A 22,081-nucleotide genomic window follows, 5' to 3' on the forward strand; every position below is an offset into this window, starting at 1 on the left:
CATAGTGAGTCTACAGGTGCAGGGCAATGTCGCTTGTGTTCCTGGAGGAATCTCCTAAAGTTACCACATCCCACAGCCTTGTACATCTGTCAGGACTCTCCCAGTTTCTCTGTTGCGCCGGAGGAGGATGTTCTCCAGGGCAGGCCTTCCCTGTAGCACCGTCAGAGGGACAGCGCAGGTGGGCTCCTTCTCCCAGGGATGGCTGCGGGGTGGGAAGGTGGGGGTGCAGCCAGGGATGCCCGGAACTGTCCTGCAGAGCAGGGTCCCTGTGCTCCGGGCTTCTTTGTGCCAGGGCAGGGACTTTGCTGCCTGCTGGGGTCAGGTCTCATCCTGCCTGGGTAGTTGCCCACCCCTCTGCAGGGAGAAGCTGTCGGTGGGTGGTGAGAACCCCAGCAGGAGCCAGGCAGGTTCTTCCTGCCGTTGGATGAGGTGTGTGTGGTCAGGGCTGTGGGAGGTCAGGGCTGCTCCCAGATCCAGATCACACCAGCACATTTCCAAGAGCACTGTCAAATGGGAAGGACAAAGCACAATTATTAGGAAGGAATGGAGCTTTTCTGAGTCAGTGTTTTCAGTTTCCTACTCCTGAGGAATCTGGGGGTTGAGAAATGGAAAAGGAGTTCCCATGTTGGACAAGTCACTGAGACTCCTGAGCTGTAACTTGGAATGCACAAGTGCTTCTGTAAGCAACTTCCTAAAGTGCTTTCGGCCTCTGCTCTGCTTTTGACAGAAGCAGCATCACTTCTGCTGGACCCATCTGTTTTTTCTTTATCTACCCTTTTCCACCTGCAAAAAGAAAAGTTGCCCAGTCAGTGCGCTGCAAACAGGCAGATTTCTCTCAGGCCACAGTGAGTGCACAGACATTCGGATGGAGTGGTGACAGGGAAGTCATGAATGGATTTCTGATGTTGAGTCTACTGTTTTGAAATCAGAAAATGTGGTGTTGAAGTCATCGTTAGCCTTTGAGAGGGAAACAGGAGAAAAATCGGATAAATTTGTTGCTAAAAATGAGCTGCTTCAAACTGAGGTTGACCACCTTCAAAGTCTTGTTAAAATTTGGATGATTATGAAACAGTCAACTCACGGATTACCCCCATCAATACTAGACAATGCCCGCAGTATAAAGGCATAAAGCCCTCCCAGCCCCGCCAGGAACCCTCAAATCCCATCCCGGTCCCACAGGACACTCCCAACTTCCCCTTAAACCCTCCGAGGCCCCCAGACTGCCTCGCAGACCCACAAAAACCCACAAGATGCCCCCAAACCCCTCCCAGTTACCTCCAGCCCTCCCAGGACCTTTCAAACCCTCTCCTAGTTGCCCCCTTCCCCTTGAGTATGCCCCCAAACTCTCTCCCAGTTCCTTCCCACATCCCCGACGATTCCCCAAAACCCCTCACAGCTGCCCCAATCTCCCCAACCTCCCTCCCAAACCCCCAAACTCCCCCAAACCCCTTCCCAGTTACCCCCACGACCTCCAACCCCTTCTCAGCCTCCCCATTCCTTCCCAAAGCCCCTCCCAGTTGCCGGCCAGTCCCCCAGGCTCGGGTGAGGAGGTGCCCCAGGTTGACGGGCCCGCCCAGACAGGGGCGGTTCCAGTAGCATGTCAGGAGCCACCCCCTGCCCCGAAAGCTCCCCCCCGCCCTGGAGCCACCTCAGCTGCCCCTGCAGGGGAGAAATCCAGGCCGGAGCAGAGCAGGGGGCAGGGTCAGGCTGGGACCTCAATGGACGGGGGCACCGGGAGAGCAGGGGAGAGACTGCGATGGGCTGAGGGGGCACTGGGGGAGAGGGGAGACACTGGGATGGGCTGAGGGGGCACTGGGAGGGAGAGGGGAAAGTTTTTTGCCCCTTTCCTGGGCACTTGAACACCCTCTGCACCCCCGTTCCCGGTCGTGCCGGCTGTCCTTCCCCCCCAAGCCAGGAACAGGTTTTGGGGCTCCCTCGTGGGTCGCAGCCAATAGAACGGCTCTGCTGGAATGACGTCATTGCCAAATTCTGCTGGGCCCCTGTCCTTGTGCTGGTGAGTCACCCAATAGAACGTCGAAACTTCCACGGGGGCTGCTGGGAGCGGGGCGGTGATGGCGGGGGAGGGGAGGATCGGGATTGAAACCGATTGGTCCCGATCGATCCCGGCCCCAGGGTCTCCCCCCGCTGCGCTGTTTTTCACGTGCGGCCCCAACGAAGCCATGGTGGTGTGGGGTGAGTTCAGGGGGTCCGGGGGCTCCTGGTGACCCCTACGAATCTCCCCCAAGACTCTCGGGAACCGCCCAGATCCCCCCCAAGACTCCTGGGGACCCTCCGCCTTTCCCCCTCGTCCCCCAAATCTCCTGTGCATCCCCTTAACCCTTGAAAATCTCCTGGGACCACCTCAGACCCCCAGACTCCCTCCTGGGGACCACCAAACACTCTTCAGGACTCCGGGGCCCCTCCTGACCCCCTCCTAGAGTCTTTTGGGTGTCACCAACCCTTTACGGCGGATTCCTCCGTCCATTTTTCCACCCCGGACTGCTGGGGGTCCACCCCCCGAAGAAACTACTGGGAACTCCCCAGTGTCCCACCATGAGATTCCTGGGTCCCTCCCCCCCCCCAACCCCCTGTGGGTGCCCCCATCCTTTCTTCCCCTCGAAAATATTCTTGGGGGTCCCCCAATGTCTCCTCCAGCCCCCATCCTGCCAGGGATGGATTTGGGGGGATCTCCTTCCCCTTCCCTCTGGCCCAAAGGCAAATGCCCTCGCTGTCCTTCTTTCTTCGCCCCCAGGCAGAAAAGAGAAGAGAAACAGCCAGTTGGCCCTGGCAGGTGTGGGTGTGTGCAGGCTGTGGTTGAGTGGTTGAGAAGGGAGAGGAGGGGGCTGGTGTTTGGGCCAAGTCCAGCAGGTGATGTCTTTGGTGTCTGGCAGTCCTTGGTCGGCTCCACGACCATCCAGCTGTCAGTGTTCATGACATACCCATCAGCCCTTCTCTTCTTGGCTCCTACACTTGCCAACCCTAAGCTGCTCCTAAGTTCTCTTGCTGTCAGTTCCTAAAGAGGTCTTGTCAAGTGTTACTGATTTAGAAACTAAACCCTGACATCTTTGTCTTTGCCAAAGATGTGTGTGAAAGGGCAGTGCTGGTGCAAAGCAGTGTTGAGCTTCACATTGGGTGACTTGGCAGCTTCCTCTGCATCACCCATGCACCCTGGGTTTCTTTGAAAAGTACTTTTCACTCCAAATGTGACACCACATTAGCCTGTAGGACATCCTGTCCCCAAATGGATAACTGTAAATATTAATAATTAAAAAGTGCCCCCCTCCATTATTCAAGAAAAGCTTGTATCTCTGTACTAAAAGCATCCAAGGGTCACGTCCCCCAGTTTTCTATCTGACAAGGGTTTGGAGGGGCTGCTTTGTGCAGGGAACCCTTTGGGGGCCCCTTGCACATGGGTAGGGCTGCACTCTGGGGGTGTGGGGCTTTGGTTCTTTGGTTGCCAGGGGCCACTGTGAGTCACTAAGCCGGGGTGGGGACAATGGGCAGGGCTGGCTGGGACAGGCTGTGGCACCTGTGACATAAAAGGGAAGTGTCCCCGTGGGGCAGCTCGGCAGGGCCCATCAGGGGATGCTGCCCAGTGCAGCCTGTGCTGTGGGGAGCACGCACACAGGGAGAGGCTGGGCCGGACGAGGGCCAGGGTAGCAAGGCCGCCCCAGGGAGTGGGTTCTGCCCCTGCCTGCAGGGCCCAGCCCCTGGCAGGAGCGCCTTGGGCAGGGTCCGGTGCTGCTGCTGGGGCAGGGGGTGAGGCCTTGCCGCCTGCCAGCTGCCTGGGCCCCTGTCCTTGCTGCGCCACATCCCCGAGGCTCCATCCCTGCTCCCGCAGCACCAGCTCCCTCCTTCCCAGCCCCAACCAAGCCCTTCTCTGTGTCCTCCTGCAGGCCATGGCTTTCACAACATTCCTTTTGGTGCTTGTGCAAAGCATCATCCAGTCCCTGCAGGCGGTCGGGGAGGGGCTGCACAAGACTCAGTGAGCTTGGAGGTCTTTTCCAAGCTGAAGGACTCTTGGATTCTGTGATTGTGTGCTGGATTCAGCAGGGTCCGTGTTAGCAGCATTAGTTTGCTCCCAAAGTTTCCTCACTGTCAGCTCTTGTGGCCTAAGGTTTGAGCTCCTTTAACTCCTTGTGCTGAGCTACTGATGGGAAAGGAGAGGCCTCTGCGAGCAGATTCCTGGTGTTCCCTGTAGAACAGTGAGGGAGAAGGTGTAGTCAAGTGGGAAGAGGAGTACTGTTTGTGTGTGGCCTCCTATGTGGCCTTGGCGCCTTTGAGGGGCTTGAAGGAGAAAAGAGCTTTGTTAAAGTGAGAAGTGAAATAGTGTGTTGGCTGTTCTCTCTGCAGGGAGAAGCTGTCGGTGGGGGAGGGGTCACCGAGTTGGGTAGGGTCCATAAAGTGGGGGAGGGGCCCCAGAGTGGGAGAGGGGTCACAGAATGGGGGAGGGGTCACAGAGTGGGGGAGGAGCCACAGAGTGGGGGAGGGGCCATAAAGTGGGGGAAGGGTCTGAGAGTGGGGGAGCGGCCATAAAGTGGATGAGGGGCCATAGAGTGGGGGAGGGGTCAGAGAGTGGGGGAGGGACCATGAAGTGGGAGAGGGGTCACAGAGTGGGGTAGGGGCTACAGAATGGGGTAGGGGCCACAGAATGGGGAAGGGGCCATAAAGTGTGGGAGGGTCCACGGGGTGGGGGAGGGGTGACAGCCTGGACTCGGGGGGTCAGGGCAGTGACCTCGGGGAGGGGGAGGGGTCAGGGCATGGGGTAGGGGTCTCACCTGATCCCGGGGCTATGGGGGTTATCGCGGGGCCGAACCTGGTTCGGATACCCAAGTTTTTCTTAAATTTCCCCTCATTTTTCCCAGTTTTTCATCCATTTCTCCCAAATTTCCCACTCTTTCCCCAATTTTCCCCCCATTTCCCCCAATTTTCCCAAATTTCCCCATTTTTCTCAATTTTTCCCCATTTTGTTTCCAAATTCCTTCCATTGTTCCCAAATTTCCCCCATTTTTTCCCATTTTCCCCAAATTTCCCCCCATTTTTCCCAACTTTCCCCATTTTTCATCCAATTTTACCCAAATTCCCCCATTTTTTCTCAATTCACCCCATTTTCCCCAAATTCCGCCATTTTTTCCCAATTTTTTCCTAAATTTCCCCTAATTTTTCCCAATTATCCCCCATTTTTCCTGATTTTTCACCCGTTTTCCCCAAATTTCTTACTTTTTTCCCAGTTTTCCCTCCATTTCCCCTCAAATCCCCCATTTCCCCAAATTTCTGACTTTTTCCCCAAAATTTCCCCCGTTTTTCCACATTTTTCTGGATTTTCCCCCAGTTTTCCTAAATTTCCCCCCATTTTTCCCCATTTTTATCAATTTTCCCCAAATTTCCCACTTTTTTCTCAAATTTTCCCCCATTTTTCCCAATTTTTCATTCGTGTTCACCAAATTTCCCACTTTTTTCCCCAATTTTTCTCCATTTTCCCCAAAATTCCTGTTTTTTTCCCCCCATTTTTTCCCACTGGGGAAATTTGGGAAATTTGGAAAACTGGGGACCCAAAAATCCAAGAAAATGCGGGGAAATGGGGGAAAAATGTGGGGGAAATCTGGAGAAAAATCTGTGAAAATGTGGGAAAAATGGGGGGAAAATCAGGAAAATGGTGAAAAATCTGGGAAAATGTGGGCAAATGGGGAAATTGCGGAAAATTCTGGGAAAAATGTGAGAAAAATCTGGGGAACTGGGGAAAAATGGGGGAAAATGTGGGAAATTCTGGGGAAAATGGGGAAAAATATGGGAAAATATGGAAAAATGAGGAAAAAAGGGGGAAAATGGGGAAAAATGTGTGAAAATGTGGGAAAATGTGGGAAAAATGGGGGGAAAATCTGGGAAAATGGGGGGAAATCGAGAAAAAATCTGGGAAAATGGGGAAAAAATTGGGAGAAAATCTGGGAAAAATGTGGAAAAAATGGGGGGGAAAGGGGAAAAAATGGGAAAAATCTGGGAAAATAGGGAAAAAATGGGGGGAAAATGGGGAATATTCTGGGAAAATCTGGAAATATGGGGAAAAAAATCTGAGAAAAATGGGGAAAAATCTGGGAAAAATGGGGGAAAATGAGGAAAAATCTGGGAAAATGTGGAAAAAATGTGGGAAAAATCATGGAAAATGGGGGGAAATTGGGAAAAAATCCGGGGAAATGTGGGAAAAAAGGGGGGAAATCTGGGAAAATGGGGAAAATAATCGGGAAAAAATCTGTGAAAAAATGGGAAAACTGAGGAAAAATCTGGGGAAATAGGGAGAAAATCTGGGAAAATGTGGGAAAAAATTTGGGAAAATGTGGGAAAATGGGGAAAAATCGGAGAAAATGGGGGTGAAATGGGGAAAAATCTGGGGAAAATGGGGAAAATGGGGAAAAATCTGGGAAAATGTGAAAAAATTGGGAAAAACTGTGGGAAAATGGGGGAAATGAGGAGAAATCCGTGAAAATGGGGGAAAATGAGGAAAAATGTGTGAAAAAGGGAAAAAATGGGAAAAAAATCCGGAAAAATGGGGAAAATCGGGAAAAATCAAGAAAAATGGGGGAAAATCTGGGAAAATGTGGGAAAATCTGGAAGAAAATCTGGACGAAAATCTGGAGAAAAATCTGAGAAAATGTGGGAAAAATGGGAAAAAATGTGGGAAAAATCTGGGAAAATGTGGGAAATTCTGGGAAAAGTGGAGGAAAAATCTGGGAAAAATCTGGGAAAATGGGGAAAAAATAGGGAAAAATCTGGGAAAATCTGTGAGAAATCTGGGAAAATGGGGACAAACTGGGGGGGAAATGCTGGAAATTCTGGGGAAAATGGGGGGAAATGGAGAAAAATGGGAAAAAATCCCAGAAAATGGGGAAAAATGGGGAAAGATTTTAAAAAAATGGGGAAAAATCTGGGAAAATCTGGGAGAAATGAGGAAAAATCTGGGAAAATGTGGAAAAAATGGGAGAAAATCCAGGAAATGGGTAAAAATGGGGAAAGATAAAAAACATTTTGGAAAAATGGGGAAAATATGGGAAAATCTGGGAAAAATCCAGGAAAATGGGGGAAGAAATCTGGGCAAATCTGGGAAAAATGTGAGAAAAATCGGGGAAAATGTGGGAAAAAAATGGGAAAAAAAATCTGGGAAAATCTGGAGAAAAATGTGTGAAAATGTGTGAAAATGTGGGAAAAATGTGGAAAAAATGGGGAAAAATCGGGGAAAATGGGGGGGAAATCTGGGAAAATCTGGAGAAAATGGGGAAAAATCTGGGAAAATGGGGGGAAAATGGGAAAAAATCTGGGAAAATGTAGGAAAATTGGGAAAAGTCTGGAAAATGGGGGGAAATGGGGAAAAATTCAGGAAAATGTGGAAAAATGGGGGAAAATCTGGGAAAAATGGGGAAAATGGGGGGAAATGTGGAAAAATGGAGAAAAATGTGGAAAAACTGGGTTAAACTGGGAGGAACTGGGAGAAACTGGGCCAGAGGGAAAGGGATGTTGCCATGGAAATGTGAGCCCGCCCCTCCCCCACCCGGCCCAGGGCCCACGGGGGGGGGAACTGGGTTAAACTGGGACATACTGGGAGGCACTGGGGGGGACACTGGGAGTTACTGAGAGCTACTGGAAGCTACTGGGGGGGTCACTGGGGTTACTGGGATGGACACTGGAGTTACTGGGAGCTACTGGGGGGGTCACTGGGGTTACTGGGATGGACACTGGGGTTACTGGGAGTTACTGGGGGGGTCACTGGGGTTACTGGGAGTTACTGGGAGCTACTGGGGGGCTTACTGGGAGTTACTGGGAGCTACTGGGGTGGACACTGGGGTTACTGGGAGTTACTGGGATGGACACTAGGATTACTGGGAGTTACTGGGAGCTACTGGGGGGGTCACTGGGGTTACTGGGATGGACACTGGGGTGACTGGGAGCTACTGGGGGGGTCACTGGGGTTACTGGGACTTACTGGGAGCTACTGGGGGGCTTACTGGGAGTTACTGGGAGCTACTGGGGTGGACACTGGGGTTACTGGGAGTTACTGGGATGGACACTAGGATTACTGGGAGTTACTGGGAGCTACTGGGATAGACACTGGGGTTACCCGGAGCTACTAGGAGCTACTGGGGGGGTGACTGGGGTTACTGGGGGGGTCGCTGGAGATACCGGAGGCATTACTGGGGTTACTGGGAGCTACTGGGAGCCACTGGGAGTGGCCCATCCCCCTCCCTCCCCAAGGTCACCCCAAGGACACGGAGGGGGGGGAGGGGGGGAAGCCCTGCCCCCTCCCAGTCCCTCCCAGTCCCTCCCAGTTCCCTCCCAGTCCCTCCCAGTACCTGAACTGGTCACACTGGGAGCGGCTCCAGGTCCCCCCTCCAGTTTGGGCCCCCGGGGCTATTTTTGGGACCCGGTGACGTCACTGGGGGGGAGGGGCCTCGATGGGGCGGCCCCTCCCCTCTCCCTTCCCAGTACAGACCAGTAAGGGACCAGTAACGGCCCCAGTGGGGGGGGGAGGGGAAGGAGGGAACACTGAGGGTGGGGATGGAGCAGGATGGTCCTTGAGCATGGGGGAAGGGCAGGAGGTTCCCTGAGGGTGGGGGAAGGGCAGGACCGTCCCTGAGGGTGGGGGAGGGGTAGGCAGGTCCCTGAGGGTGGGGGAGGGGCAGGAGGGACCCCGAGGTGGGGGGAGGGGCAGGAGGGTCCTGAGGGTTGGGGAGGGGCAGGGAGGGACCCCGAAAGTGAAGGAGGGGCCCTGAGGGTCCCTGAGGGTGGGGGAAGGGTAGGAAGTTCCCCGAGGGTGGGGGAGGGGCAGGAGAGTCTCTGAGGTTGGGGGAGGGGTCCTGAGGGCCCCTGAAGGTGGGGGAGGGGCAGGGAGGGCTCCTGAGAGTGGGGGAGGGGTAGTAGGTTCACTGGGGGGAGGGTAAGGAAGGGACCCTGAGGGTGGGGGAGGGACAGGAGGAACCCTGAGGGTTGGGGAGGTGCAGGAAGGAGGAGGAGGGGCTTTGTGGGGGCCCTTAAAGGTGGGGGGAGGGGCTGAAAGTGGGTCCATCATTGGGAGGGGACACGCCCACCCAAAACCCAGTAAGTCCCAGTTGAGCTCCCAGTTCCGGGAGGGGGAGAGGATGCAAAAGACACGCCCACTTGCAGAGGCTATGGCCACCTTGGGATGGGACACGCCCACCAGGGAGAGACCACGCCCACCTAAAGAAGGGACACGCCCACCCCCAAACCACTAAGTCCCAACTGAGTTCTGCCTTAACTGGTCTTTACTGGTCCCACCACCCCATTCCGCGTTCCAGTGACCCGTACTGGTCCATACTGGTTTATACTGGTCTATCCTGGTTTATACTTATGAGAAATAAAATAATCTGGTTTTATTATAAGTAAAGTTATGTAAGTGGGAAACGGGGTGTTGGGACTTCCTTCTTACCTCCCATTTAATTTTATTTCAGGCGTCTCGCGAAGATTGTAAGGTGAAAGGCCCCGTCAGGGCTGTACACCAAGGGAATATTGCGGCCGAGGTAGGATACAATATATAGATGGAAAATTTACATCGGCCACGTGTCTTTGTGTACAGGGGGGTCCCCCTGTACATGTACAGAGGGGTACGTCACCAATCAATCAAGCTGTACAGGGGGTATGCCCTGATCCAATCAGGTGGGACCAATCAAGTGAGGAACCAATCAGGTGGGAGGGTGACACCCACCCGCCGATTTGAAAAGTACCCTTTAAGGTAAAATACTTGTTACCTGCTGAATATTCAAGATATTGGGTAGCTGAAGAGTATAAAAAAGACACGGGCTCTTGGAGGGGCGTGCTTTTCCAGGCAGGTGGCTTGGGACTGCACCCAGCGCTGCAAATAAAGGATTCTTTTCTGTAAGTTTCCTTGTCCTGCGAAAGTTTTTTTGCCGTTTCTATAAATTGATAGAAGAGAATTTTCTCACAAATTTGGGGGCTCGTCCGGGAGCCAACGCCCGGCAGCCCTGGGCTGGGGGGCCAACATCCAGGGAGGCGCGCGCCCCGCCCAGCTTGGCGGCCCGAGGACGAGACCCCCCGGTTCAGGGCGGCTGCAGAAAAGGACCCAGGAAATACGGCTGCAGAACAAGGAAAACAGAAGAGCAGGCCGGCATATAGGGTTAAAAAAGACCGCGGCAACACACGAACCACAAGAACCCGGTAAGGGAGTCATTTAAACCTAAGGGGGTGGATTGGAGTCCCTTGGAGGGGCAAGTTGGGGTCCCTTGGTTGAGGGGGGACTAATTGGGTTTCGGGAGAGTGCGTGAGAGTGACTGAGACGTGCCTAAAGGCGCGAAGCGAGAGGGAGTCTTTCTAACTGCGTTTCCACGTCTCTCGCGAGAGGACTGGCCAGTGAAGAGACGAAGTGATTGGTGAGACGTAAGACTGAGAACTCCCGGGGGAGAGAACACGGTGGGGGGGATAAAAAAATTGAAAAAGATTAGTCTGGGGTAACTCGTAGTAGGGGTTTGATACGTTTTCAACAGAACCGGAACGAGAGAAGCGTGCTGTGCTGTGTGAGTCCCAGGTGGGAGCTGGGACAGTGATATTGTAGCTGCTTTTGTTTGAGGAGGTGCCTGCCTGCTCCGGAGGGACGGGGGCGGCGGTGTGCTCCGGTGGAGGGGCAGAGCGGTGTGCTGTGTGTGTTCCCGAGCGTTGCGGCCTTTGTTTGGAGGGGTGCCACGTGCTCGGAGGAAACGGAGGTGCAGCGTGGTCTGGCGGGGACCAGAGAAGCGTGCTGTGCTGTGTGAGTCCCAGGTGGGAGCTGGGACAGTGATATTGTAGCTGCTTTTGTTTGAGGAGGTGCCTGCCTGCTCCGGAGGGACGGGGGCGGCGGTGTGCTCCGGTGGAGGGGCAGAGTGGTGTGCTGTGTGTGTTCCCGAGCGTTGCGGCCTTTGTTTGGAGGGGTGCCACGTGCTCGGAGGAAACGGAGGTGCAGCGTGGTCTGGCGGGGACCAGAGAAGCGTGCTGTGCTGTGTGAGTCCCAGGTGGGAGCTGGGACAGTGATATTGTAGCTGCTTTTGTTTAAAGAAGTGCCTGCCTGCTCCGGTGGGGGGGGCAAAACAGTGTGCTGTGTGTGTTCCCGAGCGTTGCGGCCTTTGTTTGGAGGGGTGCCACGTGCTCGGGGGAGACGGAGGTGCAGCGTGGTCTGGCAAGGACCAGAGAAGCGTGCTGTGCTGTGGGTGTCCCAGGTGGGGACTGAGACAGTGATATTGTCCCTATCTTTGTTTAAAGGGGTCCTCCCCTGGCCAACCCCTGGGCGGGGCCTTCCCGCGGGGTCCTCCCCCGGCCAACCCCTGGGCGGGGCCTTCCCGCAGGGGTCCTCCCCCGGCCAACCCCTGGGCGGGGCCTTCCCGCAGGGGTCCTCCCCCGGCCAACCCCTGGGCGGGGCCTTCCCGCAGGGGTCCTCCCCCGGCCAACCCCTGGGCGGGGCCTTCCCGCAGGGGTCCTCCCCCGGCCAACCCCTAGGTGGGAATTCCTGCAGATTTTTCCGCTACCTCTGGGATAAGTATTTCCTTTCCCAAGTTTCAAGTTTGGTATTTTTTGTTAAGTTTTGACAAAGTGTGTATAATCCTATTAATTAATTACAATGGGAGTTGCGGGAAGTAAAACAACTGTAAAGGAGAGGGGAAAGAAAAAAATCAGAAAAAATACCTAATATTCCCCAAGACTCCCCCTTAGGCAGAATGTTAGAGACATGGGACGAAGCCAGGTGGACTCGGAGAAAAAATAAGGCAACTATGATACAATTTTGCATATATGAATGGACAAAAGAACCAATAAAATCAGACTACCTTATCTGGCCCCAATTTGGCTCTTTTGACAGCTGGATTTGTCAAGCCCTTAATACCTATGTCAATAAGAAGGAACCATGGAACCAAGAAGAAAGCGCTTATGCGGCATGTTGGTTAAAACCCATGAAACTCTTTCCAGTTACTGTAAACAGTAAAACAAACAAAAACGAGAAAAAGAAAAAGGGCCCAAATTGGGATCCAATAGAAGAGTGTTTAGATAACCCCCCTCCATACAACCCAGACAGAAACCAAGCTAATGGAGCACAAGATCTAAACAGGACTCCTCCTCCTCCTCCCCCTCCTCCTCCTCCCCCTCCTCCCCCTCCTAGCCCTCCTCCTAGTCCCCGTCAAACACGAAGGAGGAGAAAAGAACAAGAGTCAGAAACACCAGGAAAACTCTATCCCCTCAGAGAAGTTCCCATGTACGGAGCACAAGGAGGGGTAGGATATGTAAACGCTCCCCTTACCAGTACAGAAGTCAGGGAATTCCGAAAGGTAATGAAAAAGTTACTAGAGGACCCACTAGGGTTAGCAGAACAATTGGACCAGTTTTTAGGCCCAAATGTATTCATGTGGGACGAAATGCAATCTATAATTAAGAGTTTATTCACTGTAGAAGAAAGAGAAATGATTCGAACTGCAGGGATCCGGGTATGGAACAGAGAACACCCCCAAGGAGTAAATGGTCAAGATGGGGAACAGAAAATACCCGTAGCTCGCCCGAATTGGGATCAGAACACAGATGAAGGGAGGCAAAATATGATTGATTATCGTAGTTATATCATTAAAGGAATTAAAGAGGCGGTCCCTCGAGGGCAGAACTCAGCCAAAGCCTTTGATGATCGACAAAAGAAAGATGAATCACCGTCAGAATGGTTAGAAAGACTAAAAAGAAATATACAACAATATTCAGGGGTACAACTAGACTCTCGAACAGGACAAGAACTATTAAAGGTCTGTTTTGTAACACATTCTTGGCCCGATATTAAGAAGAAATTAGAAAAGATAGAGGATTGGAACGAGAAAGGATTGAACGACTTATTAAAAGAAGCCCAAAAGGTGTATGTACGAAGAGACGAGGAAAGACAGAAGAATAAAATTGAAATAATGATGGCTACAATTAAAGAGATGAATAAACAAACAACAGAACAAAAAGAAGAAGAAGAACCCCAAAAAGGATATAACCATGGACGTAGAAACCAAAGGAAACAGAGGACTCAATATGTCAACAAGTTCACTAAGCGACCAGACAGGAAGGAGACAGAAAGAAGACCCCCAAATACGCAGGGTAGAAGACAAATCTGTTGCTACTACTGTGGAGAAGAAGGCCATATACAAAAAGAATGCAATAAGAAGCGGAAAGACATCCGAGTCTACCAATTACAAGAAGACTTAGAATAGGAAAGTCAGGGGTTCTTTCTCCTGGGGTCAGAAGAAAGAAAAGAACCCTTGATAAATTTAAAGATAGGACCCCAGGAGAAAGACACTACCTTTTTAGTAGACTCAGGAGCCCAAAGAACCTGCATAATTCAACCTCCACCAGGAATAAAGATTTCTAAACGCACAGTTACAGTAATGGGAGCAAAAGGAGAAACGTTCGAAGTACCCATAGCCCCAGCTGTAACCATAAAAGGAAATGGGAAAATAATTGAAGCAGATTTACTAATTACATCACAGGCTGGAGTAAATCTACTAGGGAGGGACCTAATGGGCATTCTAGGGGTGGGAATAGTACCCCAAGGGGAAGAGGTGACAGTCAAACTTTTTGTGTTGCGTGAAGACTTAGGGATAAATCCCCAAGTCTGGGCTGAAGATGGGAACAGAGGGAGACTGGAAATACAGCCCTTCAAAGTAGAATTGTATTCCAATATACCCATTCGCATTAGACAATACCCCATTCCCCTAGAAGGGAAAAAGGGTCTTCTACCAGTAACAGAGAAATTAATTCGTGACAACCTATTAGAACCCTGTATGTCACCATACAATACCCCCATCTTACCGGTGAAGAAAAGTGATGGAACTTACCGATTAGTCCAAGACTTGAGAGAAATCAACAAAATAGTTAGAGTACGTCATCCAGTTGTTCCAAACCCCTATACCATAATGAGTAGAATATCCCCCGAGTATGAGTGGTTCTCAGTAGTTGACTTGAAAGATGCATTTTGGACCTGTCCATTAGATGAAAATTCTCGAGACATCTTTGCCTTTGAATGGGAAAATCCAGAAACAGGAAGAAAACAACAACTAAGGTGGACAGTACTTCCACAGGGGTTTTCAGAAGCACCCAACTTATTTGGACAAGCCCTAGAAACTGTGATGAGCAAGTTTGATACACAAGAAGGAACCGTCATCATACAATATGTAGACGATTTACTAGTGGCCGGAAAAACACAAAAAGAAGTAGAGAAGGAAACAGTAAGACTGTTAAACTTCTTGGGGGAACAGGGATTGAGAGTATCAAAGAATAAACTTCAATTCGTGGAAAAAGAAGGAAAAAAAAGGAATTTTAGACCTCCCTCTCCCAAGAACAAAGAAAGAGATCAGACAATTTTTAGGATTAGTAGGATTTTGCAGACTATGGATTCTAGATTATAGCAGTAAAACAAAATTCCTGTACGAAAAATTGACAAATGACACAGCACCCGAAAAAGCCTACCAAGCAGAATACTCCCCAGAAGAGGTGAAGGAATTTAACAAATTGAAAGAAATTTTAACCCAAGCCCCAGTGTTATCTTTGCCCGATCTAAAGAAACCCTTTGATCTTTATGTGAATGCCTCAGAAGGGACTGCCAAGGGGGTGGTCACCCAAGACTGGGGGGGAGTCAGAAAGCCGGTGGGTTTCCTATCAAAAATATTGGACCCAGTAATCAGAGGATGGCCCGCCTGTGTCCAGGCGGTGGCTGCTACAGCCATACTGGTGGAGGAAGCAAGAAAATTAACATTTGGAGGAAAGATTAAAGTACACACTCCACATGCAGTAAGAGCAGTCTTAAGTCAGAAATCTGGAAGGTGGATGACAGATTCTCGAATTCTAAAATATGAAACCATATTAATGGAAAAAGACGACTTAAGCCTGACAACTAACTCATGTGTAGATCCATCTCAATTTTTGTATGGACAAGGGAATACCGAGAATGATATAACTGCACACAATTGCTTAGACATTATTGATTACCAAACAAAGATCAGAGAAGACTTATTAGACATCCCTATAGAGGGAGGAATACATTTGTTTACAGATGGATCATCAAAAATCATAGAAGGGAAACGAAAAAGTGGTTATGCAGTAGTCGATGGAGAAGATCTCACAGTGGTGGAGTCAGGGACTCTGCCGAAGGACTGGTCTGCTCAAGCATGTGAAGTGTATGCAGTGATCAGTGCTCTGCGTATAATTGGTAGTGGGATGGGAACCATATATACTGATTCTAGATATGCCTGGGGGGTTGCACATATATTTGGGAAAATCTGGCATGAGAGGGGAATGGTAACCTCCCAGGGGAAAGGTTTAAGTCATCGTGAACTTCTAGAAACCTTGTTAGAAGAAATCCAAAAACCACAAGAGATTGCCATTGTACATGTGAAGGGGCATCAAAGGGGAAAAGATATGATCTGTCAGGGAAACGCTCGAGCTGACCAGGCTGCCCAAGAGGCCGCTCTCAGCCTCAGGACACCTGAAGCAAAAATTATGGCCCTGATACCAGTTCCAAAAAAAGTATCCCAGCCAGTGTTTACTGAAGTTGAACAACAAAAACTGATTGAAATGGGAGCCAAGAAAGACGAGGAGGGGAAGTGGTTTCTCTCAGATGGGAGACAGATACTATCAGAAGCAGTTACACGAGAAGTACTAAAGGAACTCCATAACAGCACACACTGGGGCACCCAAGCCTTAGTAGAAACATTTTTGAGAGCTTACGGGCACCTGGGGGTGTATACTGTTGCTAAACAAATAACAAGCCAGTGCATGATCTGTCAGAAAGTAAACAAAAGGGTACAAAGAGCTCGCTCCCTTGGAGGGCGAGAACTTGCAATTAGGCCCTTTCAGAGAATGCAAGTAGATTTCACCGAATTTCCTCCTGTACAAAGATGGAAATACTTATTGGTAATTGTAGATCACTTAACCCATTGGGTAGAAGCATTTCCAGTCTTAAAAGCCACGGCCCAAAGTGTAGTTAAAACATTATTAGAGCAAGTGGTTCCCAGATTTGGACTACCCGAAACCATAGATTCAGACCGGGGATCACATTTCACTTCAAAAATTTTAAAATTAACGTGCGAGGCTCTACAAGTCTCGTGGCAACATCATACCCCGTGGCACCCCCAGAGTTCGGGGAGAGTGGAACGAATGAACCAAACTCTGAAACGAACCATAACCAAAATCACCCTGGAAACAGGGTTGCCATGGACAAAATGTTTACCTTTAGCACTCTTCCGGATCAGGACAGCCCCCAGAAGAGACCTAAATATATCTCCCTATGAGATGTTATTTGGGCTGCCTTATCCATCATGCCATAAAACCCACCAAAGTCCAACTCTGGAACTAGGCGAAAAATACCTCAGAGAATATGTCACAACAATAACCAAGAGGTTAGACGACCTCAGGCAACAAGGACTACTTCCCCAAACTGTTAAACTAGAGATGAAAATACACAACATTTCAGTGGAAGATTGGGTTCTGATAAAAACATGGAAAGAAGAGCCTCTCAAACCAGAATGGGAGGGGCCATACCAAGTGGTATTAACCACTGAAACAGCAATACGGACTATAGAGAAGGGGTGGACCCATAGTACAAGAGTCAAAGGGCCTATAACACCCCCTTCCTCCACTCCCGAGTGGAAATGCCAAGGAGAGTACCCAAAACTGAAAATAACCCGAAAGTAAAATTTTGTTTTTACAGTCTCCAGGAGAGGATAACAGCCGAGGAACACCACTCCCAACAAAAGAAATCGGAGACCCAGCACGAAGGAGTGACTACCGCTACTAAGACCCATAGTTCTTAGAGAATGATTGTGCATTAGGAAATAGATAACCAACCAACAAAATTTTTTTGTGCTATTAAGTGCCAAGCTATACTCGAGCGCAAAGACAGAGCAATAGAGAGCAATAGAGGGCAAGACCAGATTAGCCTCTATACTTGCCACAGGAAGATCTTCCCATCCTGCTGTCGGCTGCAATCCGATAGGCATGGACAGTGGAGGTATATGCTATACTGGACCTCTGCTTACCTTAGCTGCGCTCCTGCTAGTGGTTGTTGCCAATGACCACTGCCAAAAATGTTACCAAAATGCATACTATGAGACAGGTGCGGTAACCATCTTTATGGCACATGAGTATGTGAACGAAGTTTGTTATGACAAGGAAAAATTAGAAACCTGTGTGATAGGCAACAGACGCTATGGGATAGCACAAAACTTAGGACCAGAAGGGACACGACTAGGACGAAGTTGTCCCGTCAAAGAAACTTGGATTTGCTGGGATATCACTAGTGAATGGGGGGCCCCTGAAATAATAATAGAAGAAATCATTGAAAATACTGAGAGAAAACAATCCAAGAACCACACGCTGTCACAGTTAAGTAGCTTATATTCTGAACTGACAGGGGAGATAGATGGAAATTTTGAGCTCCCGGCAATGGGACAAAATCTATTTGTTGATCTAGCAGAAAAAATTGCTAAAGGGTTAAGAGTAAGTCGATGTTGGGTATGCGGAGGGCCTTTAATGGCAGAAGAATGGCCCTGGAGAGGTTTTAGTCTGGATGCCCAAGAAATACTCAAAGGAAATTACACATTTTCTCATAATAAAGTGAATAGGCCAGAAGGATGGATATTAAGCTCCACAGTAATAGGGAGAGATTGTATACGGAGAACAGGACCACACTTTGTGTACCCAGTTGGAGAAACCCCTTGCAAGCGAACCCTAAAAACCAACTCCACTCACAGTGAGTATTTCCCACAAGCCCCAATTAACTATTGGTCAGAAAAAAAGAGCCCCAACTGTGAGTGGGATGCGAACAAAAAACTATATCAATGTAATAAAACCAAAGTAAACCCTTTTTCCGGAATAACGGAAATATCAATATTTTGGGAAAATGCTGATAGCCTGTCCAAACATTTTTGGAAAGCACCAAATGGACTTTTTTGGATTTGTGGAAAAAGGGCATATACAGTCCTACCAGAAAATTGGAGTGGTTGTTGTACCATAGGAATAATTTTGCCTGGATTTTTCCTATTGCCCTTGGAGAGTGGAGATGAATTGGGAGTCCCATTATATGACTCCCTTAACCGAAAAAAAAGAGAAGTAAAAGGGAGAACACCTTACATTGGGATTAAAGAACACTCAATAGGGGGAACCCAAAAATGGGGGGAGGAAGAATGGCCTCCTGAGAGAATTATTGAGTATTATGGACCAGCCACATGGGCACAAGATGGTACATGGGGTTACCGTACACCCATTTATATGCTCAACCGAATTATACGACTCCAAGCTGTAGTAGAAATAGTTATAAATCAGACCGCAAAGGGATTAGAACTAATAGCTGAACAACAGCGCCAAAGTAGAGCAGCCATATACCAAAACAGATTGGTCCTAGACTACCTTTTGGCAGAGGAAGGAGGAGTCTGTGGGAAATTCAACACCTCAGACTGCTGCTTACAAATTGATGATAACTATGAAGCTGTAATGGAAATAGCCTCCAACATCCGAAAAATCACCCATGTCCCTGTTCAAAAATGGAACTCCATAGTTGATGGAGAATGGTGGGCTAACTTCTTTGGGGGGGTATGGTGGAAAAAAGTGGGATTCTTTTTATTATGTGCTGTCTCTGGACTGTTGTTCATACCCTGTCTAATCCCATGTTTTATGAGATTAATTTCTAGTGTTGTCCAAGGGATGCAATTAACTGCCATGCCAATGGATCCGAAAACCACTACAGCTAGAGACCCAGAAATCCAGAAAATCATGATCTTGCGACCAACCCCCAGAGAGACGAAAGGCATGGAGAAAGCACGGAAAGCACTGCTTGAGTGGGAACTTGCCAAGTAAACGAAAGAAATGAATAAGGCACAAGATATACTGAGTGGGAACGAACTCGGAAAACCTAAAGACAATCAACAAAACAAGAGACTTATAATAAAACCATGAATAAAGACAAAAAGGGGGGATTATGAGAAATAAAATAATCTGGTTTTATTATAAGTAAAGTTATGTAAGTGGGAAACGGGGTGTTGGGACTTCCTTCTTACCTCCCATTTAATTTTATTTCAGGCGTCTCGCGAAGATTGTAAGGTGAAAGGCCCCGTCAGGGCTGTACACCAAGGGAATATTGCGGCCGAGGTAGGATACAATATATAGATGGAAAATTTACATCGGCCACGTGTCTTTGTGTACAGGGGGGTCCCCCTGTACATGTACAGAGGGGTATGTCACCAATCAATCAAGCTGTACAGGGGGTATGCCCTGATCCAATCAGGTGGGACCAATCAAGTGAGGAACCAATCAGGTGGGAGGGTGACACCCACCCGCCGATTTGAAAAGTACCCTTTAAGGTAAAATACTTGTTACCTGCTGAATATTCAAGATATTGGGTAGCTGAAGAGTATAAAAAAGACACGGGCTCTTGGAGGGGCGTGCTTTTCCAGGCGGGTGGCTTGGGACTGCACCCAGCGCTGCAAATAAAGGATTCTTTTCTGTAAGTTTCCTTGTCCTGCGAAAGTTTTTTTGCCGTTTCTATAAATTGATAGAAGAGAATTTTCTCACATACTGGTCTGTACTGGTCTGACCTTGATGGAGATGCTGAAGTGCCCCCAACCCCCTTAACTGGTCCTTACTGGTCCCACCACCCCATTCCGTGTTCCAGTGACCCGTACTGGTTTATATTGGTCTATACTGGTCCATACTGGTTTATACTAATCTATACTGGTCTATACTGGTCTGTACTGGTCTGACGTTGACAGAGATGCTGAAGTGCCCCCAACCCCCTTAACTGGTCCTTACTGGTCCCACCGCCCCATTCCCCGTTCCAGTCACCTGTACTGGTCCATACTGGTTTATACCGGTTTATACTGGCCCATACTGGCCTATACGGGTCTATACTGGTTTATACTGACCTGACCTTGATGGAGATGCTGAAGTGCCCCCAACCCCCTTAACTGGTTCTTATCGGTCCCACCACCCCATTCCCCGTTCCGGGGACCCGTACTGGTTTATACTGGTTTATACTGCTCTACCCTGGTTTATACTGGTCTGTACTGGTCTGACCTTGATGGAGATGCTGAAGTGCCCCCAACCCCCTTAACTGGTCCTTACTGGTCCCACTGCCCCATTCCCCATTCCAATGACCCGTACCGGTCTGTACTGGTTTATACTGGTCTATACCGGTCTATACCAGTCCATACTGGTCTATACTGGTTTATACTGGTCTGTACTGGTCTGACCTTGACGGAGATGATGAAGCGCCCCCAACCCCCTTAACTGGTCCTTACTGATCCCACCACCCCATTCCCTGTTTCAGTGACCCGTACTGGTTTATATCGGTTTATACTGCTCTACCCTGGTTTATACTGGTCTATACTGGTCCATACTGGTTTGTACCGGTCTGTACTCGTCTGACCTTGATGGAGATGCTGAAGTGCCCCCAACCCCCTTAACTGGTCCTTACTGGTCCCACCACCCTGCTCGCTGTTCTAGTGACCTGTACTGGTCCATACTGGTCCATACTGGTCCGTACTGGTTTTTTACTGGTCTATACTGGTCTATACTGGTCTATACTGGTCTACACTGGTCTATACTGGTCTATAATGGTCTGACCTTGATGGAGATGCTGAAGTGCCCCCAAGCCCCTTAACTGGTCCTTATCGGTCCCACTGCCCCATTCCCCATTCCAGTGACCCATATTGGTCTATACTGGTCCATACTGGTTTATACTGGTCTATACCGATCTATACTGGTCTATGCTGCTCTGTACTGGTCTGACCTTGATGGAGATGCTGAAGTGCCCCCAACCCCCTTAACTGGTCCTTACTGGTCCCACCGCCCTGCTCCCCATACCATTGACCCATACTGGGTCGTGGTGGCAAGAACCCCAGCAGGAGCCAGGTGGGGTCTCCCTGCCATTGGATGAGTGCTCTGGGAGGTCAGGGCTGCTCACAGATCCAGATCACAGCAGCACATTTCCAAGAGCACTGTCAAATGGGAAGGGCAAAGCACAATTATTAGGAAGGAATGGAGCTTTTCTGAGTCAGTGTTTCCAGTTTCCTACTCCAGAGGAATCTGGGGGTTGAGAAATGGAAAAGAAACTCTCATGTTGGACAAGTCACTGAGACTCCTGAGCTGTAACTTGGAATGCACAAGTGCTTCTGTAAGCAACTTCCTAAAGTCCTTTCGGTCTCTGCTCTGCTTTTGACAGAAGCAGCATCACTTCTGCTGGACCCATCTGTTTTTTCTTTATCTGCCCTTTTCCACCTGCCTGAGGTTTCTCTCAGGTCAAAGTGAGAGCACAGACATTTGGATGGAGTGGTGACAGGGAAGTCATGAATGGATTTCTGATGTTGAATCTACTGTTTTGAAATCAGAAAATGTGGTGCTGAAGTCATCGTTAGCCTTTGAGAGGGAAACAGGAGAAAAATCGGATAAACTTGTTGCTAAAAATGAGCTGCTTCAAACTGAGGTTGACCACCTTCAAAGTCTTGTTGCGCCAGAGTGCAGAGAGAAAACTGTTGCTAAAAAAACAGGCTCCTGGTTTGGTCAGGCAACTTCATAAACCAGTGTCTTACCCTGGCATTGAGACTTGGGAAACCACAGAGAACCCTGATTCTAAGTCTCAGGAGAGAAAGAAACAAGGAGAATTTGAAGTTCAACTGATTTTTCTAGTCTCCCAGCTTTCCTCACATTAATGAAAATAGACTGAGTGATCCCTGTGATAATGAACAAAGGGAAGATTATTCTTTACCTCCCTCAATTTCCTTTGTGCCTGATACTGAATCCAGTAAAAAACCTTGGACTCAAAAAGAGAACCTGACCCAGAAAACAACTCAATTCATTCTGATTCAAGTGGTTAAAGAGCAGAAGCATTATGGCGATAAACCTGGACAGATTAAAAGCCAACCAGTGAAATCCTATCAATATATCACATACCTTGGGATTCCACTTTGTTCTCATCAACAGTTAATACAATTTCCAATGGATATGGGGACAAAATGTTGGCAGCAAAATGCCAAAGATGGGATTAAAACCCAGACGAAAAAGAATTAAAATCACTGGAGAAAAAGAAGAA

This window comes from Manacus candei, unplaced genomic scaffold (genome assembly GCF_025592945.1).
Source record: "Manacus candei isolate 608988 ecotype Guabito, Panama unplaced genomic scaffold, ASM2559294v1 h1tg000065l, whole genome shotgun sequence".
In the NCBI taxonomy this organism is placed as follows: domain Eukaryota; kingdom Metazoa; phylum Chordata; class Aves; order Passeriformes; family Pipridae; genus Manacus; species Manacus candei.